Below are 7500 nucleotides of genomic sequence, written 5' to 3' on the forward strand. Positions count from 1 at the left end.
CTACCGTTCAACATAAAATACCAGAACGTGTTCTTTAAACAGCTCAGCACGGTCACTGTCCCCAGAACCACAGCCGCCGTTCTCTCGGTGCAATAGTTTGTTTTCAGCTTCTGGCAACAAATGGCCACAAATCGATCAAAGGTGAAGGTGACGGTGAACCAGACAGAACAGTCCGTGACGGCGTAAAGCAAGAAGGCGTGGATATTACACACTGGGACTTCAAACAGGAACAGAAATGCTTTCCAGTAAGGAATTGGAACCTGCCTCAGTATCAGGTCGATAATAATGACCAGTAGATCGGCCGTTGCCATGGCGATCAGGTAGCGAGTGACACCTATGGAGAGACCGCACTTTCCCCGAGACAGGACCACAATCGTCAGCGTGTTCACTGTGAGGAGGGAAGTAAACAGAGACATGACAGCGGACAAAGCAAACTCGGCAGATTCATCGAGGGGCAAATCAAATGCACAATCCTGTTCTGGATTGTAGAAGATTGTCTAACGAGGCTGTCTGCTAGTAACTATTCAAGGAAATAAATTATTAATGGTAAAATATCTGAATCGGGTCGATTACTTAGCAGCAGTTACGACGGTTCGGATAAAGAATCAGATCGGATTCTGACCATTTCTCACTTCACCATGTGAGTTTAGCTCATTGGCTCACTGTGAATCTGGATCAGTGTGGGCTGGAGAACAAACACTCGTCCTGCTCTTGACGCAGGGACGTTGCGTTTGTGTGGATCAATTAGCCCGGGTTCTCCCTCTATTCATTGCCCAATGTGCCAGTGTCAGTCTGTTGGGGACAGTCATGGTTCCGACACGGAGCATAACGCAGACACAGTGATATTGGGCGAAACAAGGCCAGATTCCAGCAGGATCCGGTCCAGTTGCACCTGTGAGGAGGAAGGAGCCAAAGTAAAGCGTGTCAATATCTCAAGATTGCCTTGACCCTGTAAAAACCCGTAAAACCAGTAAACATCAAATAAAAACAATTTTGCACTTTGCCGTGGTCAGTTTCAACAGCTGGACATAGATCACCGAGCGCACGGCAGCAGTGGTTCACAGCAGGAGAGTGAATTACAAGAATTGGAATGCCGTTAACGATTGTTTACCGCGTTAATAACATGAGCTGTGGGCATGGTAGCAATGTAAAAATAACCGGCACAAATTGTAAGCAACGCGGCGATAAACAGCGTGAAACCTCTGATGCACACAAACAGGCAGCATCAACACATTACTCTATCGAAGATTTCTTAAAGGGACACGTCATGAATTGTTCGAGCTACAGACATTTATACCGGATCCCGTAACTGCCGCTTCTCACCTGTTGATGCGCGGGGATTTGGACGGGGAGTTACCTGGAGAAGCAACAAGGGCGAGGATGGGATAAAATACAGGCTGAATAGTTATGAGTAGACTGTAGATCCGAACACCTAAGCTGTACTTAGACTCAAAAATAGTGTCGGCTAAATAGAAGAAACTCTTCTCCATCGCGGTAACATCCGTGTCTACCGTTTTCAGAGACCGATCCATTTGTGTAACACCGCACTCACTGTTCCTCGATGGCACTCGGTGACATTCACTTCACTCTCTGATATTCTCGGTTCCTAAACATCCATCTAACTACCCACTTTATTGTGCACAGATTCCCAATGGTTTTCTCCCTCTGTGGAGCTGCTGCTCTGTGTCGGTGACGGACGGGATGCTCTCACTAAAACTCTCATATCCCATCAACAGGAATCCTTTTTATTGGAACTGGGAAACCTCCGGTGACACAACCGGGCTCTGTGCGGACTGACGTTAATTATACTCACTGAACAAACATCTACTGTTAACTCTTTTGTGTCCGGGCACAAAGTGCCTCACGGAAAGTGTAGCAGTCATCATGGGTGATGATATCCGTTATTTATGTTCTGTCGAGTGGACAGTTAGTGCCGGGGAGCAATCTGCGGGGCTGATAGAATCCGCACCGTCTCTCCGCAATCCCAATAATCGTGAGCAGTCGCCTGAAATCGAAATGTTCAGATTACTTGTTTCCATGGACGAGTGCATTTCGGGAATATTGATTCATTTAATCTGACATCTTGACATGGAGGACATGCATTAGAAAATTAAACGAACGGCAGGGCACCATTCATTATATTTAAATAATGGATTTGGGGCCCAGCCAACCATTCAGTAATAAAGACATCCATCAGTTCTCTTTTAAAATATTTTCCTCTTACCCTAAACCGATTTCCTGTTGAAGATGATGTTCCGACCATGGAGACAAAAGTCGATCTCTGTTCTCCGTCCCTCGTATCCTGATACATTTCTTTCAGGTGACATCTCAACGTCCATGGCTGTAGGGAATCTCATGAGCCAAGCGTGTTCAATTGTCATATGTACAGAGAACTCAACAATATTTGTTTCTTGTAGCAGCATAAATCATCTATAAAGACAGCGCACACAGATAACACAAAGAACAAAAGAAAGGTCAATAAGCTAAAATAATCAATATTAGGGCAAATCCAAAGCTGGAAGTCTCAAGCACAAACAACACTTTCCGTAGTTCATAGTTTAGTCGGTGTTTGTGGTGGTCAAGAACCCGATTGTTATGGAAATAAATTGTTCCTGAAACTGGGGTGAGCACAGTTTGCAGACTCCGATATTCTTTCTCGGAGTTTGGAGAGAAACAAACCGTGGTGAAGTTGGTGAGGGTTCTAGATAATTGCTGGTTGCCATTTCATGACACTGCCTCTTGTAGATTCATTAGATGGTGGATAGTTCAGATGATGGATAGGACAGGTCGATGGCCACCACGTGTTTTAATCTCATACATTCCTGGGCTTTCGAAGTGCCGAACCCAGGAGCTGTGGCAACCATTCAATATGGTCTCTAGCTTAGACCTGTAGACAGGGCCGGATTTAGATGAAGAGAGGCCCTAATCTTGTGACCCCCCCCCCACCCCACCCCTCCCCCAATTCCCAACCCGCACGACTAGAGGAAGATGGTCCACCAGATAGACACCGATTTGCAGCCGAGCGTGGCCAATGAGATAAGAGGCTGGAAAGCTGTGCTTTATTTAATTATTTATTTATTGCCACTGCTAGTAGATACATAGATACATAGAAAATAGGTGCAGGATTAGGCCATTCGGCCCTTCGAGCCTGCACCGCCATTCAATATGATCATGGCTGATCATCCAACTCAGTATCCCGTACCTGCCTTCTCTCCATACCCCCTGATCCCTTTAGCCACAAGGGCCACATCTAACACTAACATCTAACTCCCTCTTAAATATAGCCATTGAACTGGCCTCAACCAGTGTCGAGTTATTGGCTTAAAACACTATTATTCTGAAATGGAGGGCAAGGAAAATGACTGAAGGGTTGCTTGGAGACTACAGTGCGTTGTGACAGCATATGTAAGAAAGGCCTATGACAGTGTCAAAAATATTATACACCTTGCAGGGCTCTCACTTAATTCTTTTTCTCTGTTGTCAGCCAGGCAACCTTGGCAACTTTTTAAGTTGCCAAATTACAGTTTAGGTCGCAGGCTGTAGAAGATCGAGAGAACATTCCTCACCACACCGATGTCCTTTCTGGTCTAACAAAGTCATGTCGATGGACTTCCATTATGATTCCGTGAATTTGCTGGGTCCACGACAGATCTTCAGAAATATACACGGCCAGGAACATAATGTTGTTGACTCTCTCCACCATCGAACCATCGATGAAGACATGTTAATCAATCCTCGGCCTTCCTCGTCTAAAGTCAGCAATATACCACATCGCAGCCATTTGCCCGCGGGAAATAATTGACGAAGAGCGCGTGAGGTGTCTTGGATTGGACCAGGGGGAAAGGATGGGGTCCAGGTATGTGGGAATTAATTAAGTGGGGCATGAACACGCTGAAACAATGGGTCTACCAGGACAGTCAGAAGAAGCACGTAAGGACTGGGCGGCAAATGCTGTGCCTCTTTTCAAGAAGGGCTGCAGGGAAAATGCGGGGAACTATAGGCCGGTAAGCTTAACATCTGTAGTTGGTGAGTTGCTGGAGAGTGTTCAGTGGGATAGGATATGAATGAATGAATGAATGAATGAATGAATGAATGAATGAATGAATGAATGAATGAATGAATGAATGAATGAATGAATGAATGAATGAATGAATGAATGAATGAATGAGTTCATTGGCCAAGTAATCACACACATGGAATTTGCCTTGGTGAATTTACAGGCATTTGGATGGGCAAGGGCTAATTAGGGACAGTCAGCATGGTTTTGTACATGGGAGGTCGTGTCTCACAAATCTGATTGATTTTTTTGAAGAGGTGAGCAAACAGGTTGATGAAAGCAGAGCTGTGGATGTTGTGTACATGGACTTTAATAACGCGTTCGACAAGGTGCCGCATAGTAGGCTGCTCTGTAAGGTTAGATCGCATGGGATCCATGGAGAGGTAGCAGAATGGATAGCAAATTGACTCCATAGAAGGAAGCAGGTGGATGGTGGAACAGAGGCCTGTGACTAGCGGTGTGCCTCGGGGTTCGGTGCTGGGTCCGACACTGGTTCCCATCTACATCAATGATTTGGATGAGAACATACAGAGCAAAATTAGTAATTTGTACTGCAAGATCACCCTGCTCTACAAGGGCGGTGTAGTAAGTCGTACTCCAAGATCACCCTGCCTCAGAGGGCGGGGGAGGCGGGTTTTCTAGATGCTTTCAAGAGAGAGCTAGATAGTGCTCTTAAAAATAGCGGAGACAGGGGATATGGGGAGAAAGCAGGAACGGGGTACTGATTGTGGATGATCAGCCATGATCACATTGAAAGGCGGTGCTGGCTCGAAGGGCCAAATAGCCGACTCATGCACCTATTGTCTATTGCCTATTGTCAATACCCTGACTGAAGTAGGCCAAAGTGCCAAAAGCCTTTTTGACCACCTTATCTACCTGCGACTCGACCTTCATGGAACCATGTACCTGTACTCCTAGATCCCTCTGCTCCACAACACAAGCAAAAGGCCTTAGGTTAGGTCCTGCCCTTGTCACAAAATGCATCACCTCACGCTTCTCTGTATTAAATTCCATCAACCATTCCTCTGCCCACCTGACCATTCGATCCAGATCCTGCTGCAATCGTTCACAACCATCTTCACTATCTGCAAAACCGCTAACATTTGTATCATCAGCAAACTTGCTAATTTTGCCCTGTATGTTCTCATCCAAATCATTGATGTAGATGGCAAACAGTAACGGGCCCAGAACCGAACCCTGGGGCACGCCGCTAGTCACAGGCCTTCATTCTGAGAAGCAACCTTCCACCATCACCCACTGCTTCCTTCCATGGAGCCAATTTGAACAAAGTGCTGGAGTAACTCAGCAGGTCAGGCAGCATCTCTGTGGAGAACGTGGACAGGTACAAAGTGCTGGAGTAACTCAGCGGGTCAGGCATCGTCACTGCGGATAAAGTGGGCAGGTACAAAGTGCTGGAGTAATTCAGCGGGTCAGGCAGCATGTCTGGAGAAAAGGAAGTTGGGTGGTGATTCGGGGTCGGAATCGCTTCTTTCAGACTGAGAGTCGTGGGAAATATGAAACGAGAAGATATAGACTGTCATGGTGGAGAGACCACAGCAAATTAATAGTAAAATATATGCAAAAAAGTGAGGATGATCTGGGAAACAGGTCCAAAGGTTGGCTGCGGCCGAGGTGACCAATGTTTCAAACCGGTTCATAGGGGCGTCTCAGCTGGACTGAGCGAAGGTGTTCTGATAGTTTTAGAAGCTCACGGGTTGAGTTTTAGGTTTCTACATTTAGTTCAATTACTTATACTTGTATGGTTTGAGTTTCAATCTCACGGCAAGCGTTTTCTCTGTAAAGTCCTTCCCTCCCGGCCCCCTCCAACCCCTCCAAAAAAAAAACTCGGGAAAGATCGAAGAGAAACAAAGAATAGACAAAAACTACACCGCTCCTCCGCACCTCTCCCTCCCTCCCTCCCTCCCTCCCTCCCTCCCTCCCTCCCTCCCTCCCTCCCTCCCTCCCTCCCTCCCTCCCTCCCTCCCTCCCTCCCTCCCTCCCTCCCTCCCTCCCTCCCTCCCTCCCTCCCTCCCTCCTCTGTCCCTCCCCGACCTCGCCCAGCGCCATACACGGGCGTGGAAGAGCACAGGTGCGGTCGCTCGCCAAAGGCATCCGCGCCCCGACCCCACACAACATGAAGACCCTTCTGCTTCTACTCTCCCCCTTCTCTTCCCCCCTCCTCTCCCTCGCATTCTTTCCCTTCACTTCTCTCCCCCTTCTTTCTCTCCCCTTCATATTACCCCACTATCTCCCTCTCTCTCTCTCCCCTTCGCACTCTCGCCACTTCTCTCTCCCCATCTCCCTCTCCTCATCTCTCTGCCCCTCTTTCTCCCTCTCCCCCTTCTTTCTCTCCCTCCCCCCTTCCTGTCTTTCCACCTCCTGTATCAACCCGTCCGCTCACTCCCCCTCATCTCTCTCTCCCTCCTCTCCCCTCGGCTCCCCCTCCTTCTTTCCCCTTCTCTCTCTACCTCTCCTCTCACTCATTTACCTTGTCTCTCTCTCCGCCCCGCTGGCAGTGACCGTGTTCTATCTCTCTCTCCCCTCCCCCACACCGACAGTCGCGGCGCCCACAGTCGATGTCAATATCGTGGGCGGTTACGAGTGCCGTAAACACGCCGTTCCCTGGATCGTGTCGATTAACGTCGGCCACCATTTGTGCGGCGGTTCCCTGATCAACCCGCGCTGGGTAGTGGCCGCAGCTCATTGTGACAGCTCGTAAGTACAGGTGTCTACACCCCCCCTCTCCCCGTCTCTGTAACCCCCTCCCCTCCGGTCGCGGTTGGTTTTAAGGCGCGGTCTGATTTTACCGTCTGTTGGTAGGGACATACATATTCGTCTGAGTGAACATGGTATCACGGCTACGGAGGGGTCGGAACAGTTCATCAACTCGGAGATGGTGATCAGACATCCCAAATACGATTACGATTACTACAGCCAGGACAACGACATCATGTTGATCAAATTGTCCCAGCCCGCCGCCATGAACCGCCATTCCCCTGCCCGTCCATTGCGCCCAGACCGGCGACATTTGTCTCATCTCCGGCTGGGGTAACACCATGGACACGGGTGAGACTCCGGGATTGGAGGGGGAGAGAGAGAGGGGGGAGAGGGAGGAAATGGAGGGCGAAAAATGTAAGGGAGAGTGAGGGGGAGCTGTAGAGAATGGGGGAGGGGCGTAAATTGCTATCATAACATGGGAGGGGGGACTTTTTTTAGCGGCCGCGCGCACACCCACTCACACCCTCTCGAGAAACAGCAGCTTCGCCCACCCCGAAACGTGGGGCTTGAATCTGCCAGTTCGCGGGGCCTTTCATCGCCCGGCGCCTCGATGGGCTGATGGAAGTTCCCGCGGCCGATTTTAAGCCGCGATGGGCAGTGCGATGAAAGGCCGCGCGAACGTGCCGACTCAAGCTCCACTCTATGATCTTTACAAGGACGTCTCC

General features: G+C 48.9%; 1 pseudogene; it reads left to right on the forward strand.

Annotated features, from left to right (window-relative positions):
- Positions 1-1891: 1891 nt before the first annotated feature.
- The window catches only part of LOC116968046, a 12388-nt pseudogene continuing 6779 nt past the window's right edge, over positions 1892-7500 (forward strand).

The sequence above is a fragment of the Amblyraja radiata genome, chromosome 43 (assembly GCF_010909765.2).
Source record: "Amblyraja radiata isolate CabotCenter1 chromosome 43, sAmbRad1.1.pri, whole genome shotgun sequence".
NCBI classification, from domain to species: Eukaryota; Metazoa; Chordata; class Chondrichthyes; order Rajiformes; family Rajidae; genus Amblyraja; species Amblyraja radiata.